This window comes from Athene noctua, chromosome 1 (genome assembly GCF_965140245.1).
Source record: "Athene noctua chromosome 1, bAthNoc1.hap1.1, whole genome shotgun sequence".
NCBI lineage: Eukaryota > Metazoa > Chordata > Aves > Strigiformes > Strigidae > Athene > Athene noctua.
Window position 1 is genome coordinate 21,823,537 of NC_134037.1, and position 26,161 is coordinate 21,849,697.

The 26,161-nt window shown below is 38.9% G+C and overlaps 1 protein-coding gene across 19 annotated transcripts in view; it reads left to right on the forward strand.

Moving 5' to 3' along the window:
• Positions 1–26,161, forward strand: part of MYT1L (myelin transcription factor 1 like) — a 312,706-nt gene that overhangs the window by 98,610 nt on the left and 187,935 nt on the right. For 6 of the 19 annotated variants that reach the window (XM_074895687.1, XM_074895702.1, XM_074895689.1 and 3 more), the window contains exon 1: positions 21,276–21,308. The exons of 5 other annotated variants lie outside the window; for them this stretch is intronic. The gene's annotated coding sequence lies outside the window, so the exon portion shown is untranslated. Of the gene's footprint in view, positions 1–21,273; positions 21,309–26,161 lie in introns of those variants that run through there. 8 more of the 19 variants (XM_074895700.1, XM_074895701.1, XM_074895706.1 and 5 more) reach the window with 3 other exon arrangements.

Consider the following 26,161-nt stretch of genomic DNA (forward strand, 5'->3'; position numbering starts at 1 on the left):
TTCAGTTTGGATCCAGTTATCTTGATATATTGAGGTCAGATTTCAGAGGTGATACACATTCTTTAAGACCTGTACAGTACTGATGGGGATTTTATAAAGGGCCCAGACTGCTAAGCTGCTTATATAGGAAATCTCGTCTCCATTGCCAAGACTTAGATATAAGCACTCCTGGAAATACCACTAGATACTTACTGCCCTTTCGTATGCGAAAGTACCTTTGAAAATCTGTTCCTAAAGGCCCATGTTGTACGTCAAGCTGTATTAAAATCCTGATGATTTCTTCACACACATCCAAACTGATAAACTGTGAAATTATTATTCTATCTCTCCATCTTATCTTCCCCTATTCTGTCCTTCTTACACAGAATCACACAGTAATTCAGGTTGGAACAGATCTCTGAAGGTCATCTACTCCACCCTCTTGCTCAAAGCAGAGCCAGCTTCAAAGGTAGATCATGTTGCTTGGAGTCTTGTGCTACTTTGAATGTCTCCAAGGACGGAGGCTCCAGATTCTACAAGACTCCGTGTTTCTGTGTACCCTGTTCCACCCTCATTGTGTTTTTGTTTTTTTTTTTTTTTTAATTTTTATACAGCTATTTAGACATACTGCTGTTCTACTTGTCTGTTGATGCAGATGTAAATGCTTCTTACCGGTTCTTCTCTCTTATCTTTTCCCCAGTGATCCCTTCTAACCTTATTTCCTGACCTCTCTTACACTTGCTGTCATTTTCTCCTGATCTTCTCTTGACTATGTCTCTCTAACCACTTCCTTTCATAATTCAAGAGTGTATTAGTCTTTATTAACTCTTCCAATCCTTAGCAAACTGTCCTGACTCTGTTTCCCTCTCTGTTGCTTCCCACTGTTGCTCCAAAATCACTTGTCCTATTTATGCATTCACATTCTGTTAAAAGCATCTGATCTTCAGTGCTATTATAAACCCCTTCATATTGGCTTCTGACCTTCTTGTTAACTGAAACCACTCTCACCAAATTACCTAATGATTCTCTCTTGGACAATTCTTCCTCCTCCTCTCACACTGTCAGTTTTGATCTTATTAAATCTCATCATACCTTGTATCTTTGGCTCCACTGTTTACTTGTTTTCCTCCTAAATCCTTAATCATTCCTTTTGTTCATACTTTGAAATGTCCTGAGCAGACTTCTGCCACAGTCCTAAGGAGGTTTAAGTTTTGATTCATCTCTCCTTTCCTTTTACACATCAGCTCTACAGTCCTACCCACAAATAACTACAGCTGACATCTTTGTGCTACTGACTCAGATTTATATCTGTACTCCAGATATTATAACAGCAACTCAAGATGGATGTGATTAAAAAGGGCTTCCCTCTTAGATACTCCTTACTGCTTGTTTTCTCGGTCACCATCTTGTCTGTCACGCCAATAATACTAATGTTACCTTTGATTTGGGCCTCTTCAGATCCTCCTGTCAAGGCTATGTCTAAAGATTTCAGATTCCTTTCTTCCTAACACATCTAACCTGTGGTTCTTAATCCCATACCAGTAAATCTGTTGAAGTTCTCTGATGGTGTATCTGCACAGTGTATACAGCATACGTTCTAAGGACCTGGCGTGATGTCCATGCAGTTTTCAGCTAGAAACCTTTGGCAATATAATAATAAAAATAATTCATACATGAAAATAACATATATGAGTGGGCAAATTGTGCATTGTTTATGTGTGAATATGGTGTAATTTATATAGAGTTTGGGGTAAAAGGTGGAAAAGTTGCAGTAGGCAAACTAATTTCAGGAAGTCCACTTCATAATAAGTCTTAAATTTCACTGTCAAGTACAGTTTTATTTTCTAACTTCACCCTTGCCTTTCTGCTGCACGCAGCATCTAAAAATGTACATTACTGCTATATTGTTTAATCACCATTTCTGATGTCTCTGAATTTATCTTGATGTTACTGTACAAAGTTGCACAACAGAGGAAACTAAGGATGGATCCTTTGCTTTGGGTTTCTGTATTTTGACAGATGTTAATCAATGCTATAACTCTGGATTTCTGTTGCCACATTAAATTTGCAGTAGAAATTCAGTCTCCCCATAAGGCAAACAGGATACTGAAAATTTGCATGCTGTTCACCTGGTGTGGTTGTTCTTCCTCACAAGATTAAATATGTTTCTGAGGCTGAAAAATAAGCTTAGCAGAGTCAACATTTATGCCAGTAATATAGTAGAAAATGTAAAATGTTTCCAAGCTCAGGAGTCGGTGAAGATACTGAAACATAAGTAAATGCTCAGAACAAATTTATTTCTATCATGGTCTACGCATATGTGTATTGATTCCCAAGACAGACAGTTGGCTGTGTGAAAGACAGGAGAGAGTAAGGGTAAAGAGGGACATGAATTCAGTTACCAAACTCTTTTTAATTTGAAAAGCTTTTTTATTTCAAAAAGCGTTTGAGCATTTGAGATACAATGAGAATAGAGGGACAAAATTTTAAAGTCTTTTACTTTTTTTTTTTCCTCAAAATTCCTCAAAACATACGAGGAATGAGAAGGGCAGTACGGGTTGAGTGATGTAACTATCACAAAGCAAATCAAGAATGTTAAATAAATGGACCTTCCTTTTGCTTTAAATTTTCTAAGCCTCCAAATTACATCTTTTTGTATTTTACTTCTATCCAATGACTTTAATTCAAACTCATTAGAGGTATTTGTGTTTTTATGGGATTTTTTCTTTTAGCTGTACTGGATGTGACCTTTAAAAAATGTTATCTGGGCCTTTCTCTGATTTGAGTGTTGTTGCCTCATCTGACATTGAGATTTTACAGCTTTATCTGTTTCAGAGTAAAGGTGGTCAGATGCCGCTGTGCTGATCTGAAGATTATCTGGTATGGTACTGCAAAGCAGTGGAGCCACAATCCCACTGAACTCTTAACAGAGGCAGAAACTGAAGCTTTCTATGAGTAAGGTCTCTTTTTAAGACCTTAAATAGTCTTGAGAAACTATTTCCAAACTGTAGTAGAATTTATTACAATCATACCAGTGATGTACTGATATACATTACTACAACAAAGATAGAAAAATGCCCTGGCTTTGTATATATGCTTTTAAAACCACTTGCAGATATATTTAATCGAAGCATAGGGTAGTGTTTTGAAACGAGTTCTGGGAAGAGTGGTATGCTGAAAGCCTTTGTTCAGTGTAGCATGACTGGGGTCGAGGATTGCCGTTAAGCATAAATACAGTCCGTAGAGTTGATTCTGTCCCTCTGTCCTTTCTCTCATATGCGTATTACCTATCTTTTTGAAGAGGGAGTAATCTCTTTTTGTATGCTCATAGCTCTGATAGCAGTCATGGTCCGCTGGTGCTAATGCAATATAAATTGCTGTTCAGTAATAATAAGTTTAAATGCCCTAAGCTTATGGTATTTACTGCTTGCAGAGAAGGTAGACTGTTAAGATGCTATTCCTAGGGCTTTTTTTTCCCCCCCCTCTTTGTACAAAGTCTAAGGAGTCGCCCTAAAAAACAGGCAGGAGGAAGGATTGTAATTTGACTGCTACTCCACAGGAGCTGGTCGAAGATCATTGCATTCATTTCACATAGGCTGCCGAACAGCTCTCAGACCTTGACAACTTTTAGCCATTACTTTAGCTAGGTTGGATTTGAACTAGTAATATAAAGGTGAAAGGCTCTATGGACCATTATCAATTTCTAGTCACATAGGCTTCTTTTGCCTGTCTTCTTAAATTTGTGCTTCATCAGCGAATGTGATTCTAGCATAAAGCATCCAGAACTTTTTTGGTGTGGACTACACAGACATTGTAAACCACCTGGGAATTCAAGGGGCGTGTCTCTTAATAATACAGGCTGACTTTAATGCATCACATAAACTAGATTATACATTTAGTGCTTAAAAGTCCCATTAGTTTCCCCTTTATCCTCTCTACCTCTCTTTCTTTAATTTGCAGTAATATTTTCTTCACTGATGTGAAATTTTATGAGATCTTCTGTAGAATTTTTATTTTTGTCTCACTTTCTTTCTTAACAAATAATAATGTGAAAAACAATGAGAAGAAAAATGTAATTATTTCCACTGTGCCTTTTTCATTCACATTATCTTTCTTTGTGTGTGTAAGTGTGTGCTTGTATGTGTGTCCACATCATAATTATCTCTGCTTGGGTTAAAGTTCTGGGGTGTATTACAAACTATACAGCAGCACTGAAAAGAAGGACTAAGCTTGCTCTAGTATGACTTTTAAGTAAGAGTGTACAATATGTGCATACTCAGTACATAATTACTGTTATAATTTTGTGTAACAACACTGGTACTGTGATACAGTAACTGGCATAAAACCCAAATGACATCTTTTGAAATCTGCATATTACCCTTTAAATACTTATTGAATATAAATTATGGAAAACCGGTTAGTTATTTGTATCTTTCTAAGCCTCAGACAATAGCTACTATTTAAAATATCTGCAACAACAGCAACAAAAAAACCTCTGGTAATTAGAACAATTTCAAAATTTTAAGTATTATTATTAAACTGGGAATAAGGAGGTTTCAAGTTTACAGATCAATATCTATCCCTATTTCTTAGTGGGGAGGGTGTATTCTTTCCACGTTTATGAGCACAATTAAGTGTTTAATTCAATTAAACGATAGTTTGTAGCTCTGCAGCATGGAAAGCCATGTAAAACCCTGGAAGCTGTGAAAATTGGCTCCACACCCGATTAGCTCATGCAGCAAAGAATTAGCTGAACTGGGAAGGCAATTAGCAGCAAAACTTCTATGAAGCACTAAGCTGTAGGCATTGAGTTAGCCAACCAGGAGTTGTACAGGCTACAGCAATGAACCCTTTCTCTACTGACACACACCAGTTTTAGAAAACCTTGTGAATCTATCACCTGCTGTTCCCACCTTGTTAGTCACATGTAACAGTGCAAAACCCAGCCTCTTTTCAGAAGGGAGCTGTCTCTGTAGCTCTCCATAAGGATAAAAAAATGGGCTTGGAGTTCAGGTGGTTATTAGTCATTAGACAGTGGTGATCATTATTAGCAAATACCCACCCTCAGAGTAGTATCCACGTACTGGGTTCTATGCTTAGATCTGTCAACTGTCAGCACTGGGTATTCTTTTAACATCTGTGATTCTGTTTTTTTAATCTACATAATGAGTGTATCATTTCTAAGTAGCCCTTAGATGGTGAATGGCATCTTGCACATTGAGCGCAAGTACCAACCCGCGTGGTCAGGCTCGTTCTGCCTGCTGTTCAGGCTGACTGGATGTCAGCCAGGTCTGGCCTACCACTCTTAGGGCTTTGTTAGCACAATTAATCCCTGACTGAATCTGCTTTGTGTCTGGCCAGGCTGGAGCATGGGCAGAGGAGCTGGGGTCTGTTACAGTCCTGGATGCGCACAGACAAGCCCATAAGGAAGGCTGGGTGGCAAAACAAATCATTTTCATAAAAAGAGGTTGGCAGCTCTTATTCCACAGATCCAAAATTGCATGAACTCCCACAGCTTCTGTTTTATTGGCAGGGATTTCTGTTTTCCACCTCATTGTGCAGGGTCACGCCGAGCGCCTCACTCCACAGATTAGTGCCCTCTTTACTCTGCGTGTTAGGAGATGTTCAGCTGGGGAGGCTCTCTAACTACTGCAGAGAGAACAGGATGTGTCCCTGGATGTTTATAACACCCTTTTGAATTCCTCAGACAAAATGTGGAATATGCATTCAAAGTGTTATTATTGCAGGGATATTCAGAGGGAATATTGAGTGCCTGAAGGAATATGAATTTAAGCTGCAATCCTGTCATTGGATTCCGTCTCAACACAATCAGGATACAGAATCAGGACCGTAATGAGAGTCTATATTTGAACAAGGAGTTTAAAAGCAGCTTTTTAAAAGATCCTGAAATGTGGTTTTTCACTCCCCTGATCTGAATTTGGCAGCAGCATAACCCCTGGGGGCTGCCATTTCAAGTGATAGTTCCAACAGGAGACCCAGCCTAATGACCTGTATCAAAGCATGAGGAACAGTGTTGCAACCAGACATACAGAAAACTGCTGCTGCCAGGAGACACTGAGAATGGGGGAAGGTTTCTAGAGCCACTATGATGTGGGATTTTCCATCATCTCTGTGTGGCAATCTGAGCAGGAATATTTGTGTTATTTGAATATGAGAAACAAGGAGAAACTACAAGAAATGTTCTAGAACTTGCAGAGAGCCGTGAAAAGTCTGGTGCTGCTTCATGTCTTTTCATTGCAGCCATGATTTCCTTGATCTATCTTTTGATTTTCATATTCCATGTTAAAACGTGCTAGTTATAGGTAATTTAAAAATAAATAATTGTCAGAGACTTAGCCTTTGGTTAGTAAAAAATGAAGTCAGTTTCATTCCTAAAGTAATTAGGGCAATATTTTCAGTGTTCAGCTATTAGAATTTTTTTGTTCTCTAAGGTCTAAGGCATTTTGGACTTTCCTCTTAAAAGTGCTTTCCTGGATGACCCGTGCCATATATTTGTCATAGCTGTAAGCTGTAGAGGAGAGAGGCAAATCCCTGTTATTTGTATTAGCCTTGAATGAGATCAGAAACTGATTCATCTGGCAGTCAGGGAAGTCACTGAGGGAATTCCCTGAGCGTGGCACTCAGTCTGAGAAGAGTTACACATATCTGTTTTACTAACCTGGAGTACATTTACTTTTCACTTAATGTGTTACACAAAGTCTGATGTGTCACCAGTTCTCTAATGGCATTGATTATTCTCAAACAAGACATAGGTGGCTATGGCCTTGTGATCATAGCAGTGGAGAACAGGAGGTATTTATACAATTGTAATGATTGTTAAAATATATAATTTCTATTGTTAGTCATGTCTTGTTATTTTTATAGAACATGTTCCATACCTGTGTTTTTACAGTGCATTCAGAAAGAGCAGAAACTTTATTCACTTTTTAGTTTCCTAATTATCATTATTTTACTACAGTACATTGTTTTGTATTTTATGAATCTGCCATACAGTACTTAACAGTTTTATTACAGAGTGCCAAGGAGTACTGCCACATGAAATTCCATCAGTTCAAACACAAGATTTTCAGTAGTTTTCTTGGTACTTTGGTAGCATGTCAGGTGTTTGGTTTAGACAAACCAAGATTAATATTTTTTTATTTCCTTAAATCTTGCTTATTCCATTAAAAGACCACCACAAAAAGTAATGATAGCTGGCTACACATGAGTAAATGTACCAAACTGTACAGAAAAACATGTTTCCATTTTTCATAAGTGGTTTGAGAACAGCTCTGCAGTGCTGTAAGATGTGGTCTGCAGTAGGTCTCTGAATCACACTGGGCTCTTTATGCAAAGAACTACTGCTAAGTTTTGCCCCACTTCCCTCCCAGCAATGGCTATAGGACAAAATCAGTCTTTTGTCTGTCCATGTGATGTGGCATTCCAGATGTGGTCCTGATGCATGGCTTGTGTACACATAATCCAGTAGGTTAAAAGCATTTCAATTAATATTGATCAGCTTATTCTTAGTACTGTGTTTCACATTTCTTTCTTAAACATTTTGAACTTCAGCCCCTTCCTTGGCTGTGGTTAAAAATGTTAGAAAGTAGTTAGCTGTGAGTTCACTTCTGCATGCTCATGCCTTCTCTGGTCCTAAATCCCTCCATCAGATCCACAGTATGGTTTTCAGATAAGCAGCTTAAATGAAGTACTAACTTGGCTGAAATGTGGCAGAGGGCATTCCCAGAATGCTTTACCACCATGATGTTTGCCACCGAACCTAAACCACTTACTACAAAGGCTAATGGGTCTTCATAACTGAATGTGTAATCATAGGGGAACAGATTGATAAATGATCCAGGATCCCAATCAAAATGGTCATAGGCATGTTAGTTGAATTGCTTTCTGCCCAGACTTCCGCACTCCTCTGTTACATACGGATTAATGGAAGCAGACCAACAAAGACAAGGGGGAATCACCAACTGGCTTGTTTACTGTTTCATTGTTCAAGAGACTTGCAATTTAAATAAAATGTAAGCCTCTAAAGTAGGCCCGTCTACTGAGACTACCATGAAGCAAACCAAAATACCTTTCTTTATGCTGATGACTTAATATACTACCTGCAGGAACTCAGGATATTAGTTATTGAATGCAAATTCCCTTCTTCTATGCATAAGCAGTTTGCTTAGAGTCTAATACACTGATGAAAAAATTGTATGGTGTTTTATTATATGCAGTGATCAAAGTATTGTTGATGTAAAGGAGGAATACAAATAGAAAAGAAGACTTAATGAGTCATATTGGAAGATGGAGATGGTATAGAATAAATAAAGCGCTACATTTAACATCTGCCAGACACTGAGTTAGGCTTTGCTGACTCCCTGGTCATTTGCAAAACTTTGTTTTAACTTTGCAAGATAAACCCCAACTTGTAGGAGTCATTATAAATGTCCAGATTAATGTGCAGACTACTCTGGTAACCACTCTTGGGCGCTGGCCTCCTACCATTTAATCTTAGGGAATAAAGTGTTTACATGCCTTAAAAAGCCTGTATTTTTTATGTAAATCAAACTGTCTTTTCCACACTTTTATCCTGAAACATTTTTGAATTATTAAGAAATAACATAAGGTCGACTGTTAGTGCTAGTTGCTGTCACTTCACGTGACATTTTTAATTCTCACGTTAAACTATAGTCCATTTACCTGTTAGAATCCGTTCATCTAGCTGCAGGAAACTGCAGAGGTTAACTGGGGGAGTATAAGTTGTGTTTAGGTTTACATGCAAAATGGAAATCAGGGAGTGCTACTGCCAGGTGATCACCTCTGCCCTGGTGCTGCCTGTGCCCATCCGCCTGCCTGGGAGGCCATTTGACCGTGGGGATGCTGGGACCCAGGTGGTGCCCCCTAAACCACTGCCCTCCCTAAACTGGCCATGGAGAGGGCTGAGAAGAGGCAGAGACTGCCGGCAGTAGAAGCAGCTGCAAAGCGGCCAAAGCAGTGACCTTCATATAGCTGTCGCTGGGCGTTCACTGCCTGGAGCTGAATGACTCTTGTGCCCATTCCCTCCTTCCCTCCCACACAGGCTTTTTGCACCAGCTTTGCTCCATGCCTGCGCTTACGTTTTTTCTCCCTTGCCTGGTCCTCCTTTCATCTCTTTCAGTGTCCGGTCTTGCTACCGTTTTTCCCGCTTAGTTCATTTGTCTGTACCAAGCCACCCCTAAATGGGCCCAGATGGTAGTCGCACTTAGTCTGTGTGTGCTCAGTCTCTCCACCGCCTTTGTCTGCTCGCTCGCTCTCTTTGCAGACTCTCAGTTTTCCTGGCAAGTGCTGTCTGATGCTCTCTACTTGTGTAGCGCATCAACAACAATGCCACTGTCTTGACTACTCCACTGGTCTGTGCTAGTTAATGAGACAATTGAGGGCGTTTTATTTTCAAATTTTCTATTAATTCATTGTAAATCTATTTCAGCATTATGAAATGTACTCGTCCTTGAACTGGGTGTGAAGACACACAAATGTTTTTTAGTTTATTGCCATTGTGCACTACTTTTAATAATGTACCCCTCACAGCCTGTCTTTTTCATCTCATCTCTGAAATGAATGCACCTATTACTCCCACAATCTAATTGGAATATTAATAGGCTTCTCATAATATATTGCCCTTTCTGGGGCTATATGTTTCTCCACTATACTCTTCTTTAGAGGAGAGGGGAAAAATTAAGCACGGTGTTCAAGTGTGCAATCTACATCAATTAGCATTGCATATTTGGAGTCTATTTTCAATGTTGTTCAATATCCTGTTAGAATTTTTCTTCGTTTTACTGTGCAGAGGGCAGGTGTTTCTCTGAGAATACATGGTTCACGTGATTTCCATTTAAGCTGGGGCAGGATGAATATTTGAGCCAATAACTCCTAAAATATGAAAGGAATTGGTAAAATACATCTGGGTACTGGGAAGGAGCACAAGAAACAGGAGACAATTCTAAAAAAGAATAAAGAATTCTGAGCAGATTCTTGCCTGCAAGTGGGAATACACAAACAGAATGGCTTTAGAAAATAAGCAAATACTGTAAAAATGTAGAAAAGCATATTTGTTTCTGGAGAAGGGAATATTGAGATGGATGCTGAAAAAAAGAAAATTACAAAATCAAGAGAAACCAAAAAAGACAGGTGTGTTTGGCCAAGTAGCCTTTTCTTCTTACTAAAATGTCTAATATTCTTATGTTCACAACTTCTGCGATTCTCATTGTCACAACAACTCTGCTTCCAAGAAGGCTGGTCATCCCTAAGGCTTCAGTGAACTCTGTATAGGGGGTGACAGAGAGTGCTGCCTTCAGCAAACAACCCCTTGTTCCCTTTGCTCCTGAGAGGGAAGGCCTGACTGCCATAATGCTTCTGGTTTCACGGCTGTAAAGCTGCCAATATCAACATGGTTGTTGACAACGGCCTTTAAAATATGTGAGGAAGAAGCTAAATGGAAGGGAAAACAAGAATGAATTGCAGGAGAAATGTTAGACTGGATATTTTCTGGATATGAAGCTTATATAAAAGAGATTCTCTGCCTAGCCTTTTTCATGTCATTATCATCATCATTAGAAGAAAGGTCTATGTGAGGTAGAGGTAAATTTATATCTGAAAAATATCTGTCTTATATGCACCAAATATTTTTTTTATCCAGTGTGCCAAACCTTCCTTTTTCCCCTTAATTCCATGTCACCTGACAGCCCTTTTAAGACTTTTTTTTTCAATGTATGTCTCATTTTTCCTGAACTCCTTATTGTCTCAGATTTTTTTTTGTAGTTTAATGCCTATTTATTTGTTTTTATACCTGCAAGCAAATGAATATTGTTGTAATTCTCATGTGACTTACTTTCTCTTGGTTTTCATTGAATATATTTGTCATTCCTCCTCTAACCTGTGAATTGGGAGTTCTTTGGAGCAGATATTTTTTTTGCTGAATGTATGACATATGCTTAAGAATTCTAGTAATCCATAGCATTATATATGCTTAGAGCAGTAGGATACTCATCCCTAATAAAATTCATAGATGTTGCAAAAACAACTGCAGCAGTATAATAAGTAAGACTTAGGAATAGTAGTACTCCTTTCTTTTTCCTGTTCATGAAATACAGCTGTGAAATGTAGCAAACTTCATCATAGAAATTTGTCTTCTGAGCTAAATGGCTGGCTCCCTGGGGCAGGTCTTTGTATAGTTGCAGCAGTGAGAACATTCCAAATACATGCTGATTTTTGCTGTAATGATGTATTATTCTTTATTATTTATGCAGCATTAGCACAAGATATGATTATCAGGAAGCAGTTCTTTCATCATTTTACAACCTAAACATCTGGAGCATGGAAGACTTACCCTCAGTGGAGAAGGGAGTTAGGGAGCAATTAGACTGGACATATGTAAGTCCATGGGGCTTGACAGGATGCACCCATGGGTGCTCAGGGAGCTGGCTGATGTCACTGTGGAGCCACTCTTGATGAGTGGGTCACAGTGACTGCGAGAGGTGCCTGAAGACTGGAAGAAAACCAGTGTCACTCCTGTCTTCAAGAAGGGCAAAGGGAAGATCCAAGGAACTACAGTTCCTCCAATCTTCCACTGAAGACAAAATTATTAACTTTCTTGTTAGTTTCTCTCTGTTGCTTGCTGCTGCTGTTACACCTGAGCACTTGCGGTAGCTGGGTAAGGTAAAACGTGACATTAGCTGCACTTCTGATGAAAAACTACAGCACAGAAGGAGAAAATTCACTAATTTTGGCTCGTTGGTTTATTATCCCAGAGTTTTTAGAACACTTAGTGTTATGTGGAACTTGTTATGTTCAAAGCAGTTCCTGTTGCCTTTAGTAGGAGTGTCTGATACTGTTGTTTCTGACAATCGGGCCACAGGGTGCCAGGCTTGGAGCCAAAGGTAAAGTGTCACCTGCTCAATGTCTGGCTGGAACGACCTGGGTGCCATGACATGGGCTCTCTGTAGCAGAGGCAGAGACAGCTGCAAAGTCTTCAGGCAGGATTCGGCTGCCTTAACCTTTCTGTTCTGCCTCATTTTGGTCCAGTTCTGCTACACCTAGAGGACAATAATCTACTGCTGCCATCAGTTGCTTCATATGCTTGCATGGTAGTAATTAGTGCAGTGGAACAAATGATTCCAGTTTGGCAGATAACCAGTCTTGGTAATGTGAGGCCATATGATCAAATTCCAGGGATTTTTATTTGCTCAGAGAAAGACTAAATATTTAGCTACAAAAAAACCTTTTAAAAGAACGATCTTAGCTCTGTCATTTTGCAGTCTTTGTGTGTTTGAATTTTTAAATTTTGTGGAAACTTTTTTTTTTCATTCTGGTCATGGAAAAGCCTACTTCTTAAGCAAGTAGTGACAGTAATCAAAAAATCTCCATTCTCTAGAAACTGTTACTGTATTTTTTCTTTTCATATGCTTTGTGAACTTTACTGTAGTACATTAGACTGTAAGTGTACGAGTGTTTTCCCTATTCCTTTTTTTTGGTAATTGCTCTTCAAGCAAATCGTTCATCTATAATTATGTTTAATTTTGTGATAAATTATGACTTACGGAGAAAGTCTCAAAATGGCATACCAAAACCAACACAATATCACAAATTGCTTGCCATTTCCACTGGAAACTTACTTATTTATATAAAAGAAAGATCAGACCTTATTTAAATTCAGCTTAAAACCTTTTTTCCTCAAAGTAAAAAGTTTTACTTTGCTTAAATTATTCATTGCTCACAAGTTAGTCTGTTTTTACATTATTATGCCATCCACCTTTTTCAGAGTTTTATGTGTTGCTCATATTACTGACCAGAGTAAAACCAAATGGTACAGAATCACAAAAGCAGATTAGTTCCAGAGTGTTTCTACTCATTTTGTTCTAGCATTTGCTCAACACACTTCAAGCAGGGTTTCAGTGCTATGTGTATGTATATTTAAATCTCAGAAGGTGGGGAAAATTGGTCTCAGTTGGTGTTTTTTAGATCTAATCTGTTACTACATTTTCCTTTCTTTTCATCTTTTTCTCCCCCGCGCCTGACTTTCTTTTTTATTTGTCCAGTATCAGTGGTGAAAAAAAAGCAAAAAGTGAATATTACGCTTGAGTGAAGGACTGTCAAGTGTACCTGGGAAACAGAGAAGTGAAGAAATAGGTTAGATGGGTGGGAGCTCCTTCTGCTTTGAGATATCTGGTGGGTCTGGGAGAAGCACATGATGGGCATGCTGTGTCAGTATGCTGTAGTCCTGGAGAGTCTGTATAGTGCTCTGTGAAGACATGTTGTGTTCATGTGAGTTGTGCTGGGAAGAGTCAAGGCAGGCAGAGAGAGGAAATAATTACCCCCTAGGATTTAATATGTTTATATATATATAGTCTTTGACCAAATATATCTTAGGAACAGGTGGGGTCTGTGGAGTAGCACTAGAAGAGAGTAACACAGAGCACCCTGAAAGACTGAGTACATGCTGGAATCAGTAAAGAGAAGCTGATAAGACAGCAGATTTTCTTTGTGCTTGAAGGGCCAAATTATTTATTTGGTTGAGTTTATGTAAGGAGTCCTAACTGTGTGCAGTTGTGTATATGTGCCTGTGAGGGAGAGTGAAAGAAGGGTCATTTTGGGGTGGGATTTTGTATGAGGAAGAGAGTATGTAATTCCCAGCTCTATTATGTTTATTTGGGGCATTGTAATCTTGCTGTATCATGTTAGCAGCAGGGCTTCTGAGTCTGAAAAGGAGCCAGGTAGTTCAAACGATATGAATGGAAAGCCAAATAAACCATCAAAGCGTAAAAATGTACAAACTGGGCTGAGAGCATCACAGCTCCATACCAATAGTATTGAGAAGAAAATCTCAGGAAGCCTAAGTGAGTGACATGTAACTCATGTGCATGTAAACAGAGGGAGATATCCTTTACATAGAAGGTCTGGTTTGGGTTTGTTTTTTTTTTTTTTTCTGGGTTAGGAAAATAACAATACATGACACACTAGCAACAGGAAAGTTATAAGGCTAATTCTTGTTCCTCTGTATCTGTTCAGTTTTGATTTTGTCTTAACGCTACAGAAAGGTTTTTTTTATTTTGGTTTTTATTTTTCTTATCTTAAAGTGTAATTTTGCTAACCAATGGACCCGCCCCTATGTGTTGGTATAATAGAATGGGGAATTGTTCTTCATGGCAACAGATTTTTTTTCCAGAGAGGTAACATCAAAGATACTCAAAAGCTCAGGTTCAGCAAAAGGCTACCTACTGTGCATCCTGGGGCTATGAGGTGTTTGCTTTCTGATGTATATGTGGGAATACCAAACAAACATGTACTGCTCACTCTTGCATAATCTGAGCAGAATATGCGACAGGAAAAGGAATGATGGATGCCCCAGTTAGTTACACGTAAAGCAGGCTGTTGGCTGCACATTCATCCATGAGCAGACTGTAATACTGGATTGCGCCATGCTGCTAATGACCAAAGCTAGTCGATATAAATGAAACTGATACAAAAACCTTTGATATTCTGAAGCAGCAAATTAAAAGGAAAGGGCAACTGTGGGCTTCTGACAACCTATTTTGTGATGTTAGAGCTAAGCAATCAAAATCACACTCGTAAGTCTGAATCCTTACATTTAAAACTGCATCAGTTTACCTACAGGTGTTAAAAAAGAAGAGGTAAGAAATCAGAATATAGCAGATGCTGTTATTAGTGGGCAAATGTAAAGTAGTTCTAACCCCATTTAAGTTACTTGTAAAAGAAGATAATTGCCACATCTCCTATATTCCTCCTCACTCCTGAAAACACACACTGAAGAGATATGATGATTCTTGGACTTTTACACATCTGCTATAAATCTGTGGCTTCAATAGAGTGAGTCATAATGATGTGAGAAGAAAATTGGTCTCAAAGTCTTTGTCTGTACAAAGTAAATAAAAAATGAAAGTGCCCTGGCTCCTTGTTTGGCCCAGAGGGCAAGTGGCAGAGCATGGCTTACATCCATATAGCTAAACTTTCTTCTTCCCTAAAACATGTCAGCCTTGTCTGTATTGTGTATTGGGAACTGTCCCAGACTTGCCTTATCCTCCAAACTGTGCCCAGGTGTTGCCTGGAAGAGTGCTAGTTCCCACGTGTCAAATTTATGCCAAGGAGTGTACTAGCAATTAAATAATATGGACAGTTGCATGCCATAGTGCCCTGGCCCTGTTTAGTTTACTAGCATAATAGTTTACTAGATGATGTCTGCAAAGGAAGCTGCTGGCACAGTAAAAACCAACAAGAGCTGTAACTGTTAAACTGTTTAAATACCAATTAGCTGGATCTTTATAGGACCAACTGTAGAGTGAAGGGAATTGAGGATAATTCTTTCAGTATGAATGTCATAATAATAATAGTGTTCTGGAATAAATACTATACCTCAAATACTGTAATATTCAACTATGACATATCTCCACACTGTATTAGAAAAGTATACATTCAATGGCAATTTCATATCTTTATTATTTTCACTTTCTCACTTCCTATGGTCAGTTCTCTTCCATAGGATTGCAACTTCTGTTTCTTAGCCAATATTTTCCATGGTTGTATGCAGTAAGTCTAACCAATTTCTCTAGAAACTGACTGGTCAGTATCTCTGTTTTAGTCCTCCCTTGCTTCTAGGACAGAAATATCTGGTCTTACATTGCAAACAAACATAAGAAGGACTTTTCAACTACTTTTATCCTTCTTCAAAAGCTGTGAGACACTTGGCTCTAGCTAAGTAGAAGCTTTCTGCTTCAGTGGTTCATTCAATCAAGTGAAGCTGTAATGACCAAATGATTCAAATATGTTCTTCATCAGAAAAAAAGGCTATTGGAATCTGTGACCTCATGATTCAGAAGAAAATTTTCTAGCCTGAAAATTCAATACCTTTACTTTGCCTCTCAGAATGTATATATTTTAGTATAGCGAGGCATACTTCTGTTCAGTCTACACTACTTCAACAATCACATGTAGAGGACTTGCAGGTATGAGACTACATAAGAATCTATTGGACACCTGTGCTACTTTCAAACTTTACTCCAGAAAGAAAAGCAGAACCTGGAAGACAACATTCTTTTTTATTCTGATTTTAGTTTTAGAAGCTAAACGGGACATGTAGAGGACTTGCAGGTATGAGACTACATAAGAATCTATTGGACACCTGTGCTACTTTCAAACTTTACTCCAGAAAGAAAAGCAGAACCTGGAAGACAACATTCTTTTTTATTCTGATTTTAGTTTTAGAAGCTAAACGGGAGTAACTTTGGGATGTATTGAGGTAGGGGCAGGGAGAGGATACAACCTGATTATTACATCTTGTCTTTTTTTAAACTCTTAATAAGCTAATTCCTTACGCTGATTCTGCATTTACTGAGGTAAGGACAAATTTATCTCGATGCAGATACCAATGAAGCATGTATTTGTGTGTCATATATCACAGTTACAGTCATGTCGAATTGAAGGTTTATTTGCCACTGGTGTGAAGAAGGAGGCTCTATATAACATATATGGCTTATACAAGCTACCTTTGTAACAGCTGTAGATACTGGCTTTTCATAACATGGTGAATTCAGAAAATGTTTAGGAAGTTGAACATGTAGTTTTAGGCTTTGGGAAGAACAGATAATGTCCTTTGGAAATTATTTGTTGGAGTCCATTGCTGCTAATAGAAAGCTTATGGGAAACTTAAAAAGCAGGACATGGAGACTTTGATACTCCATAGATACAGAGTAAGATAATTTAGTGATGGTATTCTTTTCACTATGTGATTTTTAATATTTAAGCTTTGAAAATGAAGTTGATATTAATTTGTCTGTAAAATAGTCTACGTTGTAGGATCTTAACTTGACTGGTAGGGAATCAAATATCTGTGACTTAGTAAGAGGAAAATGAGATGAAATGCTGGTCCTAAATAATAAGCAGAAAGTCTTTAGGGCCCTCTGTTCCCTATAGATATCTATGCTGAGCATGCTCAGTAGAAATATATTAGTGAATAGTAACTGACAATCTATTTAGAACAATGCTTTAAAACCTGCCACATTAGTTTCAGGCTTGAAATTCTTAAAATAGATTTCTGAAGTAATGTGTTCTCAGATCAAACACCTGCCTTTTCTAGGACAGAAGGAGCTTTGCTGAAAATTGAAAGATACAAGAAGGACTCTTAATCAATGATACAGTATTTCTTCTGATAGTGCAAACTAGTCCCTGAATACCTTTATAACAGGAATAAGAAACAATGGATAATTTTGTCAGAAACACCTTTTTAATAATGGCAGTAGATGGATTTCAGTAAACTCTGTTTTAGTTCTAAATCTATTTCTGCTAATGTTTGTTTAATATTATCTACAAAATGGGTTTGTGCTTGTTCTTTCTCTCAGGAAGTTATTTTAAAGTTTAAATGAACGTATACGCTGTTCATGTTTAGGTTTCATTTGAAAATCTGTTGGGTATTTGACAATTTGAATGACTTTCAAGAAATTAGGGACTGCTCTTTGAGACTGTGTTCATTGTCTGAGGTGAAAGTAGATCCACATTCTATACAGAAAACAGTGTAGTTTGCTTCAGCTTCCTAGCTTTACTGTGGTCTGCAGGCAGATTATTTTATCTCCCTGAAGATGCTACACCTTTGAAATTGTACCACTAAAAGATATTAAAATATTAAAAACAAACAAACAAAAAAATCATTGAAACTTCACATTATCTGTCAGTTAAGTTTTTTACATACACAGTGTACATGTCCATTAAAATTATAAATCAAATATCTCCCAAGGTTTGATCATTCTTAATTTGTGCCAGTCCTGTGAAGTGGCTACTGAATGATCTGATCTAGAGGGAGTGAAGGAAAAAGGTCACATCAAGTGCCAGAAGTGCATTGATTCTCACTCCTTGGCAAGCCAACCTGTGGAGATAACATGTTTGTCTGTCTTAGAAGACCATACTTGCACAAGAGCTAGAAACAAACACTTTCATTACTGCTAGTTTCCAAAATGATGGGAAGATGAAAAGTTCTTGCATGGAAGCACGCCCTTTTATGTACACTGGTCTCAAGTCTTGTAAAAAATATCTGCCTGTGTGACTATTCGTGGAAATATTTTTAAAAAAGCTTCTCTGTCACATTTGAAGGCAGAAAATGAGTGAGAAAGAGACCACAAAATCTTAGTTTTAAATAAGAAGTACAGATGAAAATAGTTGAGGAGAGAGAAGTGTTGCTTTTAACCCTCTTTTTTGAGTCCTTTCTTTTTCTGTATATTTTGATTCTTTGCCTTTCTCTTGTGAATTTTTTCTAGCTTTCTATTGCTTATGTTAGCCATTACCCTCTCTTGCTCAACCAGTAGCAACTAGCAGTAAGAACATACGATGTATGTTTTCCTTGGACGAAACTAGGAGTACACCTGCATTAGCAGCTGGAGAACTCAACAGCAAACAATAATCACGACCATTTTAAAATTCTCTACAACTCATTGTAACCTCAAGTCGGATGGAGAGAGAATTTATCCCCATGGGAAAGGCATTTTACCCCAGGCTCCTCTCGTAAATTTGGACCAATTTTTTAGAAGAGCCGAGCAGCTGCAACTCTCATCATCTTTGATTTAAAAAACCCTAACAACTGTAGCTGGTAATTTTTGACCTCTTCATTTACTTACTAGATGGGAGCTAAGCTCTCTTGAAAATCTGGCATCAAGATTATAATAAAAGTTTATAAAAAATGAATTCCAGTTTACACTTGCGTTAAGTATCTCTACTTTCTGACTTCAAAGGGTTACATGTTAGTGTTTGGGACTGACTTCTGTATCAGAGGACAGAAAGCTGGGAATATCCTTAGATGAAGAGGAATTTCTGCTGAATAAATCAAACCTAATATCAGTTGAAAGAGTAACATGTGAAGTTGTTCTACCTTTTCCTGTCACAAGAACATTTCCCCAAAAAGGCATTTCTTTTTAAACAGGGCTTCACTTTACTATTCCGCCACACCGAAAGAAACATCTTTGAAATGTTTCCAAAAAAAGCAGGTGTACACTAAAGGCTTCATACCATCAGCTTTCAGCATGTAAACTGTGTTCTCTCAGTGAGACTAGTCACATGATACCGGGCATAATAGTGATATTGGGACCCACTTGGGCTGGCAAAACTGAATAGAAATCAGACCAATCACTTGACTGGGACCTGTTCCAATTTTATTTTGGATTAAAATCAACTTTCTCTGAACCATTCCCCTCCATTCTCTATCTGTCCTCTGCAATCCTCTTCCTCCTGAAAAAAAGAGAGTAATAATTGAATTGCTTATTTCATTATGCTTTTAGGCATCCAAAAGGGATTGTTTGTAACCTACTTCTTTTTTTTTTTCTTTCAGAGTACCTCAGTGGTGGTACTTTTAATGGAAATGCTTCATCTCCATGCAGCACTTATTTCTGTCATTCATTTTTTAAAAGGAAACTAAGTTTGTAGGCTTCAGGACTTCTCCAGTTATCTTAAAACTAAGTTATTCTGCTCTATGCAGTGGCTTCAGCCTAGAGGTTGACCATACTGCCCTAAGCTCTGAAGGTACTCTCTCTTCGGCTGTTGCCAACTTTACACCTGCCACAGAGATGGCTGCATCTGTGTACTGTGGTATGCACGTAACTGGAAGCATTCTGCGGTCTAGCAGAATGAAAGCTGAAATATAAATATGAATTATTATTATTCAGCATATTAACCCAATATTAAAATACAGGGGGTTCCTTTTTCAAAATATAATATGGAAGAGAGACTTATAAACCCCATTTGCAGTCCATGTCATTCATTAATGGGATTGTATGTTTAGACCTAACATAGAACTTTTAAAATTACCTTACAATATCTGTGCATTCTGAAAGTAGAAAATGTGGCATGAAAGTGACTTATATATGAAACCTAGGGAGCTTTGGAAAAGAGGTATCCATGGCCTTACCTTCCCACCCCCCATTCAAAATCCTGCTTCTTTGACATTTTCTGCTGGCTTGAAAATAATTCAAGAGTAAGAGCACATTAGGGTTTGAAAGAGGCTGGTAACTCAGACCTACAACAAAGTCTGTAGTGGGAAACAGCTGAAAACCTTAACTATTTGTGTGACAAAGTTGTGGGCAACAAGGGAAAAAGGAGCAAAACACACTTGTTTTTGTGACAGCCTGAAGATGTTATTCATGGCAATTCTTGGATGTCGTAATTCTGGTAACAGCAGCTTACGATGTGGAAAACATTTTTTCATCCTCATGCTTTCTGATTTCTCTCTGTAGCAATTTGCCATTAGCAGATCCTAAACAGGGAGTAAACAAATTCAGCTGTCAACAAATACCAGGTTCTGGTCACTAGTGTCTTCAGGAGATTTTGGCTATCAGAGGAAAAGAAGCTTTGCTTTATGAACTGCTAAAAGCCTGTTTGAATAAACTTAGTCTTTGATGAAGAGTACTGCTAATCTCTCATCCAGGCCCCAGGGCCGCAGCAGCCCTGCGGGCATGGCCTGGCCGCCCCCGGCCCTCCCCAGCCCTGCCCATGGGCCCAGCACTGTGGAGCCTGACCCCGAGGGGGTACAGGACCTTGCCCCCATGGTGGGTGCTATGTGACCTGCCCTTTCCATGACATCGGCCCTCCAAAACTCCAGGGTAACCTCTAAGCCCCGCAGGACACTACAGCCAGTCTCCAAAGGGGAGTCACAGCCCTGCAGACATCTCTAACACCCCCTGCACCCACAGCAGCCTCTGCGCCCTGAACCCTTCAGAGGTGGCCGAGTAGAGTATGGGGGCCTTTTAGTCAGATGTGGCTAATCTTTGCTGCCTGTGTCTTAACTATTCCTGGTTCTTGGTGTGAGCTGAAGACTGGGTCATCCCTGAAAAGGATGACCCTGGCCTCTGGAACACTGTCAGCACTGTGTTGAAGCATGGAATATCTGAGGACTAGGATCTGATCAATTCTTAAATAAAGTAAGAAGATGCAGATGAAAAACAGATGTAATCCAAAAGCACTGCTATAACAATGGTGACTGTACATATTCACTTATAACAATATTATGCTGATTGTGTGTTTAAGTCACCAGGCAGGTCTGAGTCTACCAAGAGTCAAGGACAGGTGACAGATACTGTGTTCCAAAATGATGCAAAACCTTGAGACTAACCTTTCTCTTTTGGGACTCGCTTACAGGACTTAGCACCTTGTTGAACTGAAGTTCTGGTTCTAGGATTAGGTGATGTGGATCATGTTCAAGGTGGACAGCGTCACTGTTCATGTGCTTCAGCCTCTCACGGACTGCAGTGGTAATGGACACGTTGCACTGCCTCTGTTCAGGATGTTCTGTGCAGATCCAGGTGTGTAGCTAAGCATGAATGTCACTTAGCACATGACAAAGATGTGTGCTTGATAGGGTTTGATTCCCTACCCTTACCTGGTAGCTGGTATAGGAGGAATTAAGTCATAACACACAGTAATGGTAGCTTCTCACTGTTCATTCAGGAGGGAAGGTCTCATTCTTGTATGTGGTCTTTTTTATATGGGCCTAAGATAGTATGACATGTATTTGGGCAAATCAGTGTCTCCCACTACAGAAGGACCCACACTGGCCTGGAGTTACCAGAATGATGAGGCAAGGCATAAAACTTGTTTCAGCATGAGTGAGTACTGGGAGTAGAAGTGATGTGACTGCATGACACTCTAGTGAGTAAGTCTTGCTGAGCAGCTCACCCAGCACAGTGATAAAGCTTCCGCACTGCAGCTCATACATTTGGATGGTGTTGTACACCTTTTATGACCAGGTGTAGGCAATGCTAGCCAGAGGATGTGCTGAGTTCAAGGTACAAGAGAGTACCAGTAGGCATGCTGTACTCGTTTTGGCAAGGATGGGGTTAATGTTCTTCATAGCAGCTTGTATGGTGCTATGTTTTGGATTTGTGACCAAAACAGTACTGGTAACACAGTGATATTTTATCTCTTGCTGAGCAGTGCTTGCACAGCATCACAGCCTTTTCTGTTTCGTATGCTGTCCCACCAGTGAGCGGGCTGGGGGTGCACAAGGTGTTGGGAGGGGACACAGCTGGGACAGCTGACCCCAACTGAGCACAGGGATATCCCATACCACAGGACATCATGCTCAGAAATAAAAGTTGCCAGGACTGCTGTTGCTTGGGGACTGGCTAGTGGTGAGCAATTGGGTTTTTTTGCATCACCTGTTTTTCTTGGGTTTGTTTTCCTTTGTTCCTTTTTTATTTATTTATTAAACTGTCTTTATGTTAACCTACAAGTTTTCTAACTTCTGTCCTTCCAATTCTCTCTCCCATCCCTCTGGGAGAAGCGAGCAAGTGTCTCTCTGGGGCTTATATGCCTACCAGGGTTAACCCAAAACAGATGCCCAGTCTATTCTGTATAGCATTATATTTTTAAACATCAAGAGATTACTACACAAATTTCTAAAGCACGTTTTTATATGTACTCTTCTTAGGAAGAAATCCTACTCTCTAAGGAGATAGCCAGTGTTTACATATGTGACTGCAAACACTGTGTACTCAAAATACTAGGAGCTAAGGGTTACTATAGCCATGTATATTAATCCATAATTAATCCATGCTGCCAGGTTATTAATTTTCATGTTTGGGAAAAGGCTTTTCTAACTAGTATAACTTTATAATTGTGGGTATTTGAATTTTGTCTTCATTTATACCCCAGAAATTAATTTTTTTTTTTCCTTTTCCTGTCCTGGCAAGAGGAGATAATAGTTCCCATCTGGTGAGAACAATTTTTGTGCAGTAGTTGAATGTTTTATGAGGGAGTAAAAGATGAGTAAGTAGTAAGATATGAATACAGGTATAGCCACTTAGAACTTTGTTGTGTGTTTTCATCTGAATCCTTTAGAAGCATCATTACTTGTATTCTTTAGAATAAGTTGAAAGATTTAAAAATTGTAATTTAAATTTATGACAGAAAAAATTAAACCTTGGTTTTCAGTATCTGCTCTATTACTTACCTAAATACTCTGGAAACTCTGGTACTAAGTGCTCCTGTGTTATAAAGGAATAAGAAATTTCCCAGATTTCTGCAGGTAGAGACTCCTTAGTGTATGAGTTTAAAGAAGTCTAGTCAGGTCATCTAGCACGTCCCTGAAGCTGTCAGGACAGGGAAAAAAAGGCTGAAGTTATACTGCAATTGATCTGGGGCTGCAGCCAGCCTGATACAGTTTTGAATAGCTTTGAGGCTGCTTTAAACGACGTCTGAGACCAAGCTATGCTCCCATGTCAGGGAGACATAAATAACTTCCTGCTTTCTCAGCTGAATATTGAGGATTTTTATTAAAGGAAAGAGGAAAAAGTACAGCTTTATGAAAAAAGTATAATTAACTACTCTTCAAAATATAGGGAATATATATTCAACTCTTTATTAGATGTATTAACACATTGATGCCCTAACTGAGCCTGGTATCCTGTTGTGCTATATGGACACAGAGTGAAAAATGGTACCTGCACAATTAAATTGCTATCTGAAGAGACAATTTAGGAGGTAAAGCAGGATAAAGGAAGTATTGTTATTCCCTTGCTACAAAGGCAGATGAAATGAGTCCTGTCTCATGCTGAAAGTTCACATATGGCCTGGGGATGGCGCCTGGGGGTCCTGGCTCTGCCTGCTGGCCTCACCACCACACACCTCTGACTCTGCTGGGGATAGTGAGTGGGGACTCCAGCTCCCCCCTCTGTCACTCTTCCTTGACACACAATGCATGCCCTGTCACATAACAGGCACAGCAGTTTTGAACAGATGTAAAACATGGTCCACAACAGGAAAGAGCAAGGTCTTCTATTTCTTTATATTTTATGTATTTCTAGTGCACCCATTAGTTTAGCTTGCTGACCATGAACAATAAAAGGAATTTATGCATTTGTTGTTGAATGTGGTTAACATTTCATGGAGATTGTTAAATAAAGATTGAGCTGGTAAAAGAGGCACTGTAACCATGGGTAGCAGAAACTAAATTTTCTCTTCCAAAATTGATTACAAAGGTAACTTTCAGCTGTTAACCAGGTGTGACTGAAGTGGTGCTGACTGAACTTTTGGGAGGAGCTTTCAATAATATCCCAGTAAGTGGATTCTGTCATGTTCATCTCAGTTCAAATAGGCATAATTTACATTTCAGTTCTGTTAGCTACTGCAAACGTGATTAATGTTCGTTAAAAAAATGTGCCATGCTGTGGAGTTCATGACAGTCTACTGTGAGAGACTTCTCCCTGTAAGGTCCAAGGAGGCAAGTTGAATACAGTCCAAGAGCCTTGTCAGAAGTTGGAGTGACATGGAGGAGAAGCCTGATGGTCCTGGACAAGGAAAATGTGAATGTAATTTTCTATGAATTCCACTGTTGTGGCTTCAAGATAGCTGAGCTCTCAGCCTTTTCTGGTGTCTCCAAGTGTACCAAATGTGTTGAGACAGTCTTACCTTCTCTGCACTCATTTTATATCAACGTATTTTGCATTAAACTAATATATTAATCTATTATACATCACAGTTACTGAACAAATAGCATATTAATCACAAGACAGGCGAGGACTGCAGAGAATGGCTGCTTGTTTGGCACTGCCTGCCCTCAGTGTGCCAGCCCTCTGTTCCTGCTAAGCCTAACAGCCCAATGTCATCCATGGATCTAAACTGTGATCAGGGGACACTTCCAAACCCACCAGAGCCATCTTGTGGCATTTTGAGTAGAAGCTGGGCTTACAGATGGAGCTGAGATGTTCTACTGCTCCGCTCCAAAACATGGCATGTTTTGTGATGTTTTTTGTAAATGTATTGTGGTGACCTCACTCCTGAGTTTTCAAATGTTCTTCCACCCCTACCCACCCCCTCCTTCCTTGAAAACCGTATCAAGTCAGGGTTAAAACTAGTTCAGGTTGTTTTTTTGTCATAGGAAGCTTACATGAGATGGGTGATAAGACACTGAAAGACCACATATTCACTCACATCATTTCTGTATCCCATATTTCTTTGCCATTAACAAAGGTTGAGGTGGGTTTGAAGCCTGAATTGCTTTCTCAAATCAGTAAGACATTATTCAAGAACTTAGCACACTGCTGACTTAATTTTGGAAAGACTTCTTTATGGTGTCTACACAAACCTTTCTGAGCAAACTTGAGCTCATTCTCCAAGTGTCATCCACTTGGTACCTCAAAACCGTGGTGTCCAGGATAAAAGCTGGAAATCCTTTTTATCACTAGTTGTGTAAAACAAAGTTTTATATTGATGCAAGCAAGATGACTAGGAATTTTCTGAGTTTGGGTCTGAACAGCATTTTGCCAAGTTTTAGGCACAAAGTACTAGCAGCAGAATGAGAATGGTAGATTTGTGTGTCGGCTCTGTACCAGAAGTAATTTATACCATGGCAAGTGATCATTTAAACCAAAGGAATCTTGCCACTGGCAAAAAAGCCCAAGCTAAAGTTTGAAGGCATAGTAATAAAACCATAGCATTGCTATACTTAAAAGTATTTTCTTTCATAGCCTTGCTATACTTAGAAGTATTTTCTTTGTTCTCTCACATTGCTGACACTTCAACCTCTGCCACAGTGATCTGACATGCCTGTAATTGTTCCCTGGCAAAGCAAAGTTTATGTTAGCCTCTGCTCTCACCTGCTATGGGCCAGATCTTATCTGCAAGCATCTTCTTTTATGTTTCTCACTTGTCCACTACTGGTAAAGTTGTCAGCTGTGCACTTAAGTGTTTATCTCCAAGAAAATTGTACTGTGTCTGCAATGTGTTCAGATTTGCTTGGATATGAGGTAACACCCTGCATTTGTGACATGAGAGCTTAATATAATGACACATCAGGTCAGTATGCTCTGCTGCATTGTAAATGCTTCATTTTCTGTATTATTTGGGTTAATAGAACATACACAAATTAAAGATTTTTTTACACACATTAGAGAAGTGTTAACACCTAAGCACATTGCTATGTTATACAACATATTTAATTTATATTTGTTTTGTTTAAATATAGGGGAAACAGCCCAAGGAATGTAGTATACCAGCTGTCCTGAACTCTGTCAGATGATTACTTTTAGAGGAGACAGAATTTTAAGTGCTTTGATGTAAGAATCTTCGGGACCAGAATTGTATTCTTTGAATACAAAAAGAATTGTATTCTTTGCTGTGCTTGTGTGTTGAGATGACATGAAAGGCCTCAGCAGTG